Source organism: Pyrus communis, chromosome 13 (genome assembly GCF_041283825.1).
Source record: "Pyrus communis isolate YQ-2024b chromosome 13, ASM4128382v1, whole genome shotgun sequence".
NCBI lineage: Eukaryota > Viridiplantae > Streptophyta > Magnoliopsida > Rosales > Rosaceae > Pyrus > Pyrus communis.
Genome location: NC_142577.1, coordinates 10,482,173 through 10,498,298, shown reverse-complemented (window position 1 = coordinate 10,498,298; position 16,126 = coordinate 10,482,173). Strand labels below are relative to the sequence as shown.

The 16,126-nt window shown below is 37.3% G+C and overlaps 1 long non-coding RNA gene and 1 pseudogene across 2 annotated transcripts; both read left to right on the top strand.

The window, feature by feature from the left end:
* Positions 1 to 4,426: 4,426 nt before the first annotated feature.
* On the top strand, positions 4,427 to 7,321 carry LOC148691743 (uncharacterized). The gene is made up of 3 exons (XR_015954719.1): positions 4,427 to 4,800; positions 5,500 to 5,558; positions 7,034 to 7,321. It is a non-coding gene; the product is annotated as an uncharacterized LOC148691743 (long non-coding RNA).
* A 2,944-nt stretch (positions 7,322 to 10,265) lies between these two features.
* Positions 10,266 to 15,284, top strand: LOC137738360 (xylose isomerase-like; annotated as a pseudogene). Its single transcript, XR_015954928.1, has 18 exons — positions 10,266 to 10,620; positions 10,722 to 10,807; positions 10,940 to 11,047; positions 11,175 to 11,304; positions 11,398 to 11,489; positions 11,638 to 11,688; positions 12,041 to 12,117; positions 12,176 to 12,334; positions 12,504 to 12,550; positions 12,735 to 12,780; positions 12,852 to 12,907; positions 13,244 to 13,295; positions 13,426 to 13,505; positions 13,594 to 13,664; positions 13,778 to 13,818; positions 14,046 to 14,145; positions 14,248 to 14,319; positions 15,029 to 15,284. The product of XR_015954928.1 is annotated as a xylose isomerase-like (transcript).
* The last annotated feature ends 842 nt before the right edge of the window (positions 15,285 to 16,126 follow it).

The following is a 16,126-nucleotide window of genomic DNA, read 5'->3' as shown; positions in this document are numbered from 1 at the left end:
CTTAATTCAATATAATACATTTTGGTACATACATTTCGGTATTGACATTTAGGTATATTAATTCAATATAATACATTTCAATACGTACATTTAGGTTCATATATATGTCGGTACAAACATTTCAGTACAGTCATTTTTGTACACTTATGTATTTACATATTTATGTGTCACTAATTTCTTTTAATATTTTCTCATTTATAGGGAATTATTATTGGCACTCCAAAAATCTCATAAGTGTATTTTTCTTTTTAAATATAGAAAATTTGGAGTGTACACTGTGAGCACCCCTCTTCCACAGGAGAGCACACTGTGAGCACCCCTGGTCGCCTAGCGCTATTCATATGGCTCTTTGTGGTTTTGATAATCAGCACATGGCACACCTCTAGTCTGAAATCAATACTCATAGTGGATGACCTATTTTCTCATATTGAAGGAATTGAAAACTTGAAAAATAACGATGAGTAAATTGGTTATCAAGGTGGTGCCTTTGTTCAACATTATTCAAGTGAGGAACTTGGAATACCCAAGAACAAGCTTGGTGCTCTTGAGTCTCCTCAAGCAGATGCACCGGCGTTCCGGCATGGTCCTAAAAACGGAGGTGGAGGTGTTGCTGCGGTGGTTGAGGAACGCCCTTATGCTTAACTCTTCCTCTCTACGCGTTGCAAATTTGGGGTTGGAGGATCAAAATTCGCCAAAAAGGGATGGGAATTTGTGAGTTTTTTTTCATACGACATTCGTATTTTGAAAACAGGAGCATTACATCTTTTACAAGTTAGCCGAATGTTAATAAGAACCAAAGCTTTGACATGTCCTCTTTGCCATAACAGGCATTTCGACGGAACTCTCCCCTTGGCCGCTGACATGCCAACTGTAATTTTACAACCATCAGAGGATAGCGGCTCCATGATAAGTGGCTTAAGCAAGGACAAGAGGCTTGCAATTTAGAGACCACTGAACATACGTCAGACCAGCATCATCTTAAAAGTTTTTGGGGCCTCTTTCTCATATGCGGAATTGCTTGCTTCATTGCTCTCTTCGTATATTTTGGAAAGTGCTATCCACGTATTTCATTTTACTTCTCGCATATCCTTTAATAATTTCGGTTCGTTGATCTTCTTAAATTCATCTAATCTGACAGCCGAAAATTAAAAAGAAGTGTGAGAAGTAAAATGAGATGTGTGGATATTACATCTCATATATTTTTAGAAAAATTAATGAAAATGGTTTGAAAACTTTAAGTTTTAAATAAAATAAAAGGTAAAGTACCATGATCGATTTATAAAAATATGATTTTTGGTTAAAAGCTTTTGTTTCGTTAAAGTTGCCTGCGTTTTTTGCAAGTTTTGAACAAGCTACGCCGTGCTGAACTCAAACAGCCTATTTCAACTAGTCCAGGTAACTCACAACCAACAGTTGAAGAGATGGAAAATCACTCCAATAGTGGAAGTAAAAGAGAGAGATTAGTTAGATCATTGTCCGACAGTTGTTATATACTCCAACGGTGAAGTAGAAGAGATCAGATAATATTGTTATCTTACCAGCTTTTTAATTGTGCAAAATACTTGTTGGTATCTTTGGAAATGTTCAAGGGCATGGGATGCATGAATGACTGAACTCCAAAAGGCATAAATGGCTTAATTAAGTTTGGCTTCTCATACACCAAAATTGACTAAGAATGACTGAATTCCAACATAAAAACTTCACAAAACTCACTCAATAGTGCCGCGGAAAGGTCTCTGCCGCCGCCTCGACCTAATCTCCCGAAGATTCGATCAGATTGCCGCCCAAGCTCAGCAGCGAAAAGGTCTCCGCCGCCTCCTCGTCCTCATCCAAGCTCAGCCCTTTCCCCTTCCTCGATACATTTGACTCATCTCCTCCGTCCGATCCTAATCACTAATATAATATAGATCAGTACGTACATTTCGGTACAGTCGACTCATCTCCTCTGTCCGATCCTAATTAGGAATGGTTTGGTACTATAGTGATTTTGAAAAAAAAGTTAGTATCAAAAAAAGTTGGGAGCTATTTTTGTGTTTGGTAAACATTCAACTTCAGCTTTTTTTCACAGTTTTGGATGAAAAAAAGCCAAAAACAAGAAGCTGCAAAACCCAGCTTTGAAAAATCAGCTTTTTTTCACATCTATTTTACATAAAACCAAACACTATAATACTGTTTTTTTTTTTTTTTTCAAAAGCACTTTTATAAAAAAGTTTACCAAACACTCTGCTGCTTTATTTCACAACTGCTTATTCTCACAGCACAACAGAAGTAACTTTTTTTCAAAGTACATCAATATCAAACCAGCCCTTACTAATATAATACATTTCTACATTTTGTTTTATCTCAATTACTAATATAATATTTTTGGTAAGTACATTCCGATATATTAATTCAATATAATAAATTTTGGTATATGCATGTAAGTTTTATTATATATATGTCGGTACAAATATTTTGGTACAGTTATTCATGTACATTTATGTATTTATATATTTATGTGTCACTATTTCTTTTTTGGGGAAACTTGAAATAAGTCCAAATTTGCAAGCAGTTACTAGATATAATCCAATTTTATTTAATTATTGATTTAAGTCTAGTGACTCATTGTCCACGTCATTTTATTTTCATTTTTTTGTCAAAATTACCCCTCTATTAATATTATCCTTTAATTCTAGATTTACTTGTATTATGAAATTAATTATTTATCTTTAAATAATCCCCTACTTGTAGAATTAGTTTTAAAGTTTATCTCTTCTTCCATAACTCCCGTATACAATTTGTGTTGTGTTCTCCGATCCCGTTCCTTCTTGTTCAGTCTTCTTCTTTCAAGTTTTAAAATTTCCAGAAAAATGTTCTCTTCCCAGGATAAATTAAACAGCCACGGCCCACAGGCATATGGAAATTGAAACCAGCATCCTGCTCGATAAGAATGTTTTAATTCAAAAGGAATGAAAAGGCCAAGACTAACGTAACAGAGACTTAACTACTCTAAAATCAAAAATAATAAAATTTGTCAACACTGAAACAACTGGTAACTTCGGGCTGAACAAATTCCAAACCAGGCAGATGGATCCGAGACAACATCCAGGATACTAAACCAACTCATTCGCCTTATGAAATTCAAGTATAGTGGTTGTCAAGATGTATAAAGTGTACACTGTTGGGATCTAGCATATAGAAACTAGAACGAGCCAAAAAAAAAAAGAAAGATTCACCCCTTCTATAACTAGAACAAAGAAGATCCTAGTTATGTGGAAATCGATAACATCACACAAGATTATGTAGAGGAAAACTCGTGTCCATAGCCCATCTTCAAAATACAGAACCGCAAGATAGATGTTGTATATTTTGTTTATCTACCTGTATTATATATTTCTGTAATGAATCTATTTGTATATTTTGTTTATTCCACCTGTGTTATAGATTAATTGTATTTTATCTACATATACGATATATTTTTGCTCATTAGTCTATCCATATCACGTATTATTTTGTGTTATCTATCTATACGATAGGTTTTTATTCATAGTCTACCTATATCATAGATTAATTAATATTATCTACCTACATCACAAATTTTTTATCTACCTGGACAACGTTTCTTTTAATTTTTTATAAACTTATAAGATTGGTTGTAATGTGTTTTTAAAATGTTTTTAATTAGAAAATTGGTAGATAAAGGTATTTGAATATTCAAATTTAAAATTTTTTAAATTTAAAAATAAAGAATTTAAATATTTTTTATTTTCAAGGGGCAAAATAGGTGTAATAAAAAATCAAATAAAATTGGACTCAATCCGAAAACAGGTGAATTTTTTGGACCTGGATCAAACTACCCCTTCTTTTTTACTATTTTTTAATTTATGTTCACATTTAATTGAAAGAACTAATATGTGCATATTAATAAAATTAAAATTTTAATGTGGAGACATTAAATAACAAAAATAGAACATAAATTTTAATAAAAGTACACTTTAAGGGGTTCAATTGGATTTGTAATCTAGCACCAGATTTTTATTTTAAATTATAATCATTTGCAAGGACTAATGTTCAAAAACCCCCAAATAAACTAAAGCAAAGAGTTGTGACAACCCGTTCCAAATTTTACGTTTTTATTTTATTTTAAAAGCGTGAATTTACGAAATTGCCCTAGAGGTAAGGACTTTGACTTCCGTTGACCATCGACTTGAGAGATGTGGAACTTATTCTTTTAGCATATCCTCGTAGTACTCATTGGTACGAACGTATAGGCGAAAGCCGTTTGCGAGTCCGGATTATAACGGTATAGTTACAGACGTTCGAAATTGGTTATTCAAGGTTTAGTGTTTATTTAAATTAAATCCCCACAAACCCAATCAGAAATGGAGGGAGGAAAGAAAAAAAAAGGTGGTTCCCGTCCACCCGCACCCACCGTGGGTCTATTTTCCGAGGCCGATTCCGGCCAACTCCGGTGGATTTTTTCGATGCCACCACCACCATCATGAAGCTCTCATTCCCCTCTACAAAACCCACCCAAGAACCACCTTGATTAACCATGGTATGAGGCGGTTTGAGGCCACGAAAGTTGACGAAAATCAATGGTGCTCCGGCCACCCTTTTCGATTTTCCGGCAAATCGGCAAAGCAATGGCCGATGCCACCACTTGGGCTTTGTAGCCCATCATCCCAGGAGCAAAACCCAACCAACCTTGACCCCGTTGGACCACCGTGGACGACGAATCGACGTCGGGAAGTTTTAGGCACCCGCTGGCTTCGTGGGCAAAATTGACCATCTTCCGTCCATTTTTGGACTTCGTGGCAGGTATGAAAGTTGCTCCACTCACTGAGATCTTCATTTCTGTGAAGTTTGAGAATTTTTGGAAATAGTTGGATTTTCCGGCGAGTCAGGGCGGCCGACCGCCACCCACGGCGGCGCGTGCGGCGGCGCGTGGCCAGTGGGCCGCCAATGCTATTTTTAGGCTATGTCAAATGTTTTGAATTCAGTTTTGTCATTTGAATGACGTAGGTTGATAGTTGGAACCTAAATTCGTTACGATACGTTACTTGATAAAAATGTGAATCGATGATCCGACCGTTGGATCGTCACCAAAATTGGTTACATTATAATACGTAATATTTAAAGATCATAGGAATTTACGGATCGGGAATCCGACTTACGGATCTTCCTGAATTGGATTTGTAAGTTAGTAAAATAAATGTTCACGGCCACTTGTTTTAGGCAATTGGCGGAGATCTGACCGTTGGATCGTAATGAAATTTTAATATGTTATTCTAGAAACATATTGTGGATCGTTGGGAGTTACGGATTGGAAATCTGATATGCGGATCTTCCGGGTCAAGTTATACAGGGATGTAAACCCTACCGTCGATCTTTGATCGACGGTTGACTTGTGGTCAATAGGTCTCAACCTATTTTAGAATGTCGTTGAGGTTGTGTTTTATGTGAATTGCATATTCTTCATATAAGAGTTCTGAGATGTGATTTGATAATTGGCCACAGGGACCGATCATTCAGGACGCTTCGATGCGCGTGCTAGAGAAGTATAGCGTGGACTCCAGGTGAGTGGATCTTTTCCTTTTTATTGTGCATATTATTGAGAGTTCTATCGACACTTTTAAATTGATTAGGTACATTACCTTCGTATAATTATTGTGAATGCTTGAAGTACCTATATGAACTACGAATGGCTTGATCCCTGTCTAGGGTACGTAGGCAGTCTAACGAGACGTTAGATGCAGCCATAAAATATTTGAGACAAAAGCCTTGCTTGGAAAATTGAGTAATGCGGAGGAAATTGGTAAAGGCAAGTTTTAGTTTTATGAATTAGTTTGTTAAATTAGTGTTAATTGAGTTGTCATGGATAATTATCTCCGAAAATAAGTAGTTTGGGAGTAGGGCGTTACTGATTGTACACTTCACACCATATTGTTTATAATTGAAAATGCTACGACATGGTTCAGTATTAGATTGCATCATGGTATATCCATATGTATATTACTTGCATATAATTATTGAGAATGCTTTCAAGTGCAAAGGTGAACGCAGGACACCCAGGTAAGTTCAAGTGAGTTATGATATTAGTTGAATCGATTGCGTTATAGCATGACTATAGTTATGTGTTAGGCAACTTCGATATTGTCGTACTGGTTGCCATGAGTTGCACATGTTATATTGAGATGCATTGAGAGCTCATAAACCTGCACCCCGGTGTTAGTGCTCCTGCCCGTGGCCAGGGCACAGTCCTTCACGTGATGTTCACCTCCCGCACCTTATGCTCACCTTGGATCCAAGGTAGGTGCACAGTCCTGTTGTACAGACCACTTTAGGTGGTTCCAACTCGTAGGTGACCCGCGATTATTCGCCCAGTCTTCACGTGATCGTAGCACTTGAGCGTATTTATTCACACCCAGTTCTGTCGTACAGACCACTTTAGGTGGTTCCGACTCGTGTGCAGGTATACTTATTGAGCTATTGGCTAGCCATGATTGACGAGATGTGGATAAGTCGTACAGGTCACTATAGGTGACTCCGACTTATATGCTAGCCAGGATTGACGAGATGTGGATAAGTCGTACAGGTCACTATAGGTGACTCCGACTTATATGCTAGCCAGGATTGACGAGATGTGGATAAGTCGTATAGGTCACTATAGGTGACTCCGACTTATATGCTAGTCAGGATTGACGAGATATGGATAAGTCGTACAGGTCACTATAGGTGACTCCGACTTATATACTAGCCATGATTGACGAGATACGGTTAAGTTGTACATGTCATTTTAGATGACTCTGACTGATATATCACTTTGTATTGATTTAGTTCATTTGGCCTACTTATTAATGTATGGTGGATTTGATGGCAAACCGTGGTTTTGGTCATTTCCGAGTATGGTTTGGATATATGTATATATGTTGTACTGTCTTATGGAAAACGATACGGGTTTTACATTTAGGGGCATTACTTTTAGAGAGGTAGTAACTTTGGGAAGCTTAATTTTATTGCTTACTCACACCTTCTGTTTGGTGCCCTCCAGGTTTTAGCTGCTGAGTTTGTATCGACAAGAATCTGTGGCGAATCTTAGTATTGATGGATATTTTTGAGGGTATGATTCTTACTCACATTACTGTACCTTACTTATGCTCTGACATCGCGCGTGAAATGGGTTCGCTCCCACTCGTAGCGCACTCTGGTATTTAGACACTTTTGGAATCAATTTCATTCACTTTTTATACACTATCACATTTTATGGCTTCGTCACCTTCCAGGTGTCGGCCAGCACAGCTCGATTCAGGGTCCAAGTGGACTTTCTGGGTCGGGGTGTGTCAAAGAGTAGTAAATCCCGCCACTATAAATAAATTGCTTTGAATGAGTAAAGGTTAAAGATAATAATTGTTATTATAAGAAGGGTAATAGTGCCGTGCCATCACGTATTTATACTGCACTATTCATGTGACATCCCACATCGCCCAGGTGAGTGATCCTTAAATGTATATTCCCATCCCTACCTAGAACGAGGCATTTTGGGAGCTCACTGGTTTCGGGTTCAGTAGGAACTCTGAAGTTAAGCGAGAAGGAGGCTTGAGCAATCCCATGATGGGTGACCCACTGGGAAGTTGCTCGTGAGTTCCCAAAAACAAAACCGTGAGGGAATGGTAAGCCCAAAGCGGACAATATCGTGCTATGGTGGTGGAGTGGGCCCGGGAAGTGGTCTCGCCCGGGTTGGGATGTGACATTTGGTATCAGAGCCTAACCCTGGTCGCGAGTGTGCCGACGAGGACGTCGGGCCCTTAAGGGGGGTGGATTGGGACATCCCACATCGCCCAGGTGAGTGATCCTTAAATGTATATTCCCATCCCTACCTAGCACGAGGCCTTTTGGGAGCTCACTGGCTTCGAGTTCCATGGGAACTCCGAAGTTAAGCGAGTAGCGCGCGAGAGCATTCCCAGGATGGGTGACCCATCGGGAAGTTCTCGTGTGAGTTCCCAGAAACAAAACCGTGAGGGTGTAGTCGGGGCCCAAAGCGGACAATATCGTGCTACGGTGGTGGAGTGGGCCCGGGAAGTGGTCCACCCCGGGCCGGGATGTGACAATTCACTTTATAACAAAATTAATAATAATAAGGGAAAAGTAAATATTAGTTTACTATATTCCCTTTCTCTTTTCTAACTGTAGTCAAGTATCAAAGAGTAATATGTCTGAGAATTATAGGGAGATCAAACCATTGGATTTGGCCCAAATTTTAGTTTCATATGGATAAAAGGATAATGAACAACTTCAATGAAGAAAGCGTTATGCATATGAGGTCAGGAAGTTAGAGTTTAAAAGTCGTTAACACGGCTATCAACTTCTGTGAATTTCATGTCTATAACAGTATTTCTAAGACTTTGATTGAGTTAACCGATGGATCTTTTTGGGATTTTGTACATTATGAGAGAGTGTCTACGTCCTTGGAACAGCAATAGTACTTTCTTTCAATATCTGAACTAATAGAAGTACAAAAATAACTCTCAATATTTTTCTCTGCTCTCTCTTCTGCCTTTTATCTATTTTCTTTTTCTCTTCTTCTGTTTCTTCTCTTAAGTTTTTTTTATCATACTTGCATGCTCTTTGTATTGAGCACTTAACATGCAAAAGTCTACAACACCAAATATTGCATGCTAAAATCCTACACACCTAAATAATAAAGGCCTTTTAGCTAAAATAGTCAATGAGATTTGAATAACTCATCATTTTGGTACCTGATATTCAAAATCAATAAAATTAGTCTTTGAGTTTGTACACAATCAATTATTTTGGTCATTCTGTGAAAAATCTCCATAAAATAAGGGTAATATGACAAAAATATCCTTAATTTTTGTCAAATCATTTTTGTGACATCCCACATCGCTCAGGGGAGTGATTCTTATATGTATACTCCCATCCCTACCTAGCACGAGGCCTTTTGGGAGCTCATTGGCTTCGGGTTCCATGGGAACTCCAAAGTTAAGCGAGTAGCGCGCGAGAGCACTTCCAGGATGGGTGACCCATTGGAAAGTTCTCGTGTGAGTTCCCAGAAACAAAATAGTGAGGGCGTGGTCGGAGCCCAAAACGGATAATATCGTGCTACGGTGGTGGAGAGGGCCTGTGAAGTGGTCCCCCCCGCGGGCGGGGATGTGATAATTTTGGCTTATTGTTTATTAAATTAAGGGTAATTTTATTATTTTGATCCTTCTTTAACATAATTTTTCACCCAATGACTAAAATGATTGATGGTAGATAATCATCTTAGGGCCCACTTATATTGATTTTAGATCTCAGGAGTTTAAGATAATTTTATCATTTTAATCTTTATTTAACATAATTTTTCACTCAAGGACTAAAATGATTGATGATAGATAATCTTAAAGGCTACTTATATTGATTTTAAATTTCAAAAACCAAAGTAAGAAGTTATTCAAATCCCATAGATCATTTTAATTAAAAAGCCAATAATAAATACCAAACTTCTAGTATTGAAGCTTACAAATTTGAATTTCATTCTTCCATTTTACATGCTTGTTTGCGCGGCTCTTCACACCCACTTTACAACACTATTCACAAGAAAACCATTTTATTTTATTTTCTCAAGTAAATTAATGGACGTCCTCTTTTGGTAATTGACAGTCTGATATCTCCATTCGCACTGCTGAGTCCTTGCCACGTGTGTTTTCCAACTTAGTGAGATAACAGACAATCATCCTATCAAACAATCAAGCGGCTGTAAGCTGCACCATCTTCCAATAAAAGTGTGCCTGTGAGGCACGTTACCACCTCGCACGTAAAGTTATCATTTACAAACTGATAATCCTTAATCCTAACTGGTGCGAAATTGGATCGAAATAATAGGCAACAAATAATCCTGTCAAGTGACACATTTGCCCCATTCTAGTTTCTCTAAAAGACTAAAATGCGCACCTACATGGGTAAAATGGTAAAATAAAATAGATGTACCAAATCGTTTGGAAATTCGAACCACTGTGGATGCTGTAGAAAAGAACGGTGATCGTCAGCTAATCCAATTCAATAAATTGAAACTAAAATTGTGGATTAAATTTGGAAAATCAGGTATTTATACACAGTCACTGGGAACCGCCATTTTACATCATCATATTCGGAGAGCTCATCTCGTTCTGCAAGTCTCTCCCCTTTTCTGTCAGCCTTAAGCCGTAAATTTTGGTTTTTTTTTTTTGGATAACTTTTTTGTTAATTTGTGTTCGTGATAAGTTGTAATTTTGGCTTTTGATTATTTGTTCCCAATTTTTTGTCTTTGTTTTTAAGGAGGCTGGTGATAATTTTGGATGTGGTAATTAGTAAAAGTTAGTGGTGATCAGGCTTTGGTTAATTTGAAGTTTGAACCTTTCTGCTTTGATGAATGAATATTTTGATGGAAACCCATTTTTTGTGTGGTAATTTTGATGATGGGTGTTTGGTAATCTCGTAAAATTGAAGTTCTGTTTGGCTCTGTGTTACTGTAATTGTAATTGCTCATGAAAAGTGTGTAAATTCATTTAATGGTCGTGATCACTGGTCACTGATAGCTGAGCTCTCCACAGAGTGCTTCTCTTGTTGCTGTATGCTTTTTGGTGTCTGTGAGAGAGAGAGGTATCACGTGAATCCGATTACGGGTTTTCACTAGAATACACTTGTGATTATGTGTGTTCATTTGGACTTTGATGGATGTGATCAATTTTATTATATGGCAGGGGTATATTTGCATGAGACGCTGAAAATGAAGGCTGGGAGGATTTTGTTGCTTCTTCTTTGTTTGAATGTGGTTACATTTGGAGTGGTAACGAATCTTCCTCCACCTACAATATTTCCATATACATACAATACACAGATACATATATTGTTTAAAGATTAATTCCAACTAAATTTTGATTTTCTTTTCTTATTATCAATGGTTTTGTATTGAACACAGATTGCTGATTCCCCAACATGCCCTGCATCAGATCTTGGAAGTGGGTGCAGTGATTCTGATGAATGGGAAGGGGAATTTTTCCCTGGCATTCCCAAAATTAAGTATGAGGTAAAGGCTTATGAAACACTACTCTTATCTTGATAGACCTTTTCAATTTTCTTTTGTTTAATTCCTAATAAAATTTGAATTATGAAGCAGTTAATGGTTTGTGACTGAAGTTTCTTCGTAACCATAGGAGTGGATGAGGTTTAGTGTTGAATTTTGGCACACATTCTGTGGAACAGGAGGTGACCCATTTGGTGCACCTACAAAGAATTGGCCATGGGAGGATGGAACTAATTCTGTGGCTATGGCAAAGCGAAGAAGTGAGATTTTGACTCTTACTTTTATCCTTTGCATTTGTGATTGATGATTATTGAGCTAACGTAATACATATTCTTGAATAAATGACGATGCAGTGAGAGCCAACTTTCAGTTCATAAACAAGCTTGGAGTTGATAGGTGGTGTTTCCATGACAGGGATATAGCTCTCGATGGCAAAACCTTGGAGGTGATACACTTTCTAGTTTACTTATATAACTGTTTTAGAATGTGAAAAAAGCAAATTAGGAGATAGGAAATTGCATTGCTCTCTCAAGGAAAGTACAAGATCTTATGAACCTGGAAATTGTTCATTGACCCTGCTTTGCCTGTTGCAGGAATCTAATAAAAACTCGGATGAAGTGGTGGCCCTTGCTAAGGAGCTTCAGGTACTTCTGCACAAGTACAGCAGCACGGAATGATATGATAAACTGACATAATACATGAAGGCAATTATTTTCATGCAAATTAAAGTTCTGTTACATTGATTTCAAGATATGACATATGCAGTCATACTTAATTCTCCCACTGCAATTTAGGCATGGCTCATCGGTTGTCTGACAATTCTTTTTTGGTCACTTTACTATGGAAGGGGAGACCAATCAATCATACCCAGCCTCCAAAACCCCATGCTAGTCAATTTTTCTGATAAATTCCTAACAAGGTCAAGTGGAAAATGTAAAATACTAAAATGTCCAAGTATTTAGGAAAGCACATTAAATTCTTTCGTATGCCCTGTAGGGAACCAAAATTCGACCTTTATGGGGCACAGCGCAGCTGTTTTTGCATCCTCGTTACATGCATGGTGGTGCTACTAGGTAATCTTTGGAACAAATTCTGAAAGGAAACATATTTGTTCCAAAGATTACCTAGTAGCACCAACATGCATCCTCAGCTTATTGTATGTAATTGTTTGCACGTTCTGCAGGTTACACATTATGTAGGGGGTGAAAGTTATGTTTTCTGGGGTGGCCGTGAGGGTTACCAGAGTCTCTTGAATACTGACTTGGGAAGAGAGCTTGATCATCTGGTGAGTTCCATTTGCAGTTATTTCAAAATAAGCTTCCTTTCAGCGATACATTTCAATTTCTCATTTCTTTTTCCTTTTCCTGTCGTGTATAAACCCTCCTTTAGCAACTGTAGTTCAAACCTACCTAGGAATGCACTGTATTTATGCTACCATATCACTGTAGCGGTATAACCTGTTTCTTGAAGCTGCTGTTGCCGACAAGAAGAAAATTGGATTCAGTGGTATACTTGCACTAAATTTATACCAAAGCTTTATACCTGATACCGTTATAACCTTAACTTCTAGTTTTATACCAGAGTGACTAGTTTCTCAACATTTCTCTTCAATTTTTATTTGTTGTTCTTTTGGTATCCACTACTTTGCTCAGGCGAGCTTATGTTTTTCTTTCCTTTCTGTGCCATTCAGGGACATTGTTGATTGAACCCAAGCCTCAAGAACCTACCAAACACCAGTATGCTACTTGCTTGATTATTAGTAATTTAATATGGTTTTCGCTCATCTGTTTTCTCATGATTTTGTTAGGTATGACTGGGATGCTGCAACATCAGCAAATTTCCTGCGGAAGTATGGCCTCATATGTGAATTTTACACGTACCCTCTATATTCACGAGTCACTTGACTTTGTTACTATTAGTTTTTGGTTAAGCTCCAAAGTTGGCTATATGAATGAGATAAGTTGTGAAATTTTATACAATACAGTAAGTGTTTTTATATTTGGTTTTTGCATTCATGGTGACATGTCATTTTGTAGTCCATTTATTTGAATTCTTTACGTGAAAGTTTTGCTCAATAGTGTACTAGCCTTCTTTCAATTGAACTGGAAGAGCAGAGATATTGAGAACTATTTTTCAATCATATATAGTTCTTACTTTAAAGGAGTTATACTTAACAGCGTCATCCCATTTCTTTTGTAGGAGAATTCAAGCTTAACATTGAGTGCAATCATGCCACACTATCTGGTCACAGGTAAATCACAGCTTGTGCCTTAAGTTCTTCATAAGCAAACGCTCACGTTATATTTCTCCCTCGAGTTGTGTGAGCACATCAGAAAATTTGAAATCCTTCGCCAAATCTGTAACAATTGTGTACTTTGCAGCTGCTATCATGAGCTTGAAACTGCAAGACTGAATGGTCTACTAGGAAACGTTGATGCAAACACTGGAGATCCTCAGACTGGTAGGATTATTGTAATACTTCAAATCTTTTTGTAACCGAAACTATATATGAATGAAAGTTGTAAACGGTGATTTTGTCACTGTCACAGGGTGGGATACAGATCAGTTTCTCACAGATATTGCAGATGCAACTCTGGTTATGCACAGTGTAGTAAAGAATGTATGTCACAAATTACATCAATTTCAGCTTCTTGTTTTAAGGTTTAAAAACTTGTGATTGGTCGGGCATGCAATTTCATGTGCTTATCTATTTCTGTTCTCTCTTTATCTCAGGGAGGAATAGCACCAGGAGGATTCAACTTTGATGCAAAATTGTCAGTTCCATATATTGACTTTCCATTTTATTGTGAATGCATGTATGGTGACATTTTTATGCAGATAATGCTAGGGAGACCAAATTTTTAAACCAAGTAATAATCCAATCATCAACCACCACACCTTTTGGTTTAAAAATTTGGTCTCCCTAGCATTATCCTTTTTATGCTGGTAGCTAAGTTTTCTTATATTGTTTCTTTTTTCCTTTTTATTAAACAATATTTAGACGGAGGGAAAGCACAGATGTTGAGGATTTGTTCATTGCTCATATCAGCGGAATGGATACCCTGGCCCTTGGCCTTCGTAATGTTGTGAAGCTGATTGAGGTAGTGTGCGTGCGCTTGACTTCCTCTTTCTCAATGAATTATGATTTTGTTTTTCTGCTTGCTAATCATGATACCATGTCTCTTCATTTTTGAATTACAAAGGATGGTTCTCTGCATGAGCTTGTTTGCAAAAGATATGAGAGTTTCGATACAGAAATTGGGGCACTTATAGAGGTAACCACTTTCAAACACTATGTCTAGTTTTGTGGGTTTAAATGGCCTAGATGGCTGCACCTTCAACAGGCCGGTAAGGCTGATTTTGAGTATCTTGAGAAGAAGGCCATAGGATGGGGTGAACCGAGAGTTCCTTCTGCCAAGCTGGTAATACTTGGTTTAGAAACATTCATTTGAGCTCCTAGCATCAAATATCCGAACAATCACAGAAAATTTGCTTCAATACTGGCACTGCAGATGCATATATAATAGAAATAATCGAAACAGAAGAGTCGACGCCTCAGGATATATATTAAGAAATATGTCTAAAATCATATTGCTCTTATTATCTCTGCATCATGATCTCTGCATTCTGGGTGACCATACATATTTCTAAAACCAGTGATGAAAATCTAAATAGGCGATGGAAGATCTGAGAAGTACGAAAAAGATAAAAGAAAAAAAAAATTGTCTAAAATGAAATTGCTCTTATTATGTCTGCACTCTCCTGAAGTTGTACTCAGTATTTCAGCTTCCTTGAGAAAATATAGAGAAAAAAATAAAATTCATTTTTGGACGAATAAAAGGATTTGTAGCACGTGTAAAGCTTGCTAGTAGTTATGAGGAGAAGATGAAAATCTGGATGATAACATACTATCGGTGCAATCCTAGTAATTCATTATTTTTGTTTAAGATAAGTTGTAATATCAAGTTGTGGGGTTTGTTGCAGGAACTTGCGGAGATGCTTTTCCAGCCGGTATTGTAAGCACGCAGAATAGGATAACGAGTTTTTTGTTTTGTAGAAATAATTGATGTAGTAATATTTACCAATAAAGGACAGTGTTTCCTTTGTTCTTGGAGAGTATACAAGTAACCAGTTGATCTAGATTCTTGTAACCATGTAGAGTTACATATTGCCTGTATGGGATGGTCTGGAATGCTTATCCTACCTAGTCTACGACAGCGTTTGCGCAGCTTTTGAGCCATGATTTGGTATATTGCTGTTGAGGTTTCCTTTTTAAATTTGAACAGTACATGTAGTGCATGAAATGGAGCATGATTTGCCTTTCAAATTTCAATTCAGGGGAAAATGTATGCAGTTTGATGATCTTAGCTAGCACATGCCTAAAGCCCTTTAAGAAATTTCATGGTATTAGAGCAGGTTGTCCCACGTGTGAAGTCGAATGGTCACACGCACTCCATGTTGCTCTTTTGTGTTGTTCACGTGTTAGGCTTGAAAATTCGTTACACGTGAGGTGACGTGTTAAGAATGAATCTCACATTAAATGATATAGGACAAGCATTTCAAACTAGGAGTTTGGGAACAATAAGATCTAGGAGTTTGGGAACAACCGATTATTAACTCCTACGTCTTATTATATTGAAGATGTAGGACAAGCATGTCAAACTAGGGCCTCAAATCAAACCTTACCATATGCTAAAAAAACATCACAACTCAACAATTACAAATTCATCGGAAATAGAATATAATTCCTCACCATAGAGGACTTATATACAACCAACAAGGACAGTACTGCTCGCATAAGGTCCTCACTGTGAAAACTTGTGAGAATCTCTTTTATATAAGTCATTAGATTAATCCAACGGTAGCTAGGTTTATTACTCTTTTTTCTTCAAGAAAAATGATATTATTTGCATTAAAGGGAAAGAGATGGTCTTAGCCTCACAATGAGCTAGCAATAATGTGGTTCAAACTCGCATTTGATGAGAATCGAACCTAAGACCTCACTTACAAGTGAAGAGAAATACCACTAAATTGTAGTACTAAATGACTTATTACTTTAAATACTCCATGTTACAACTAAAC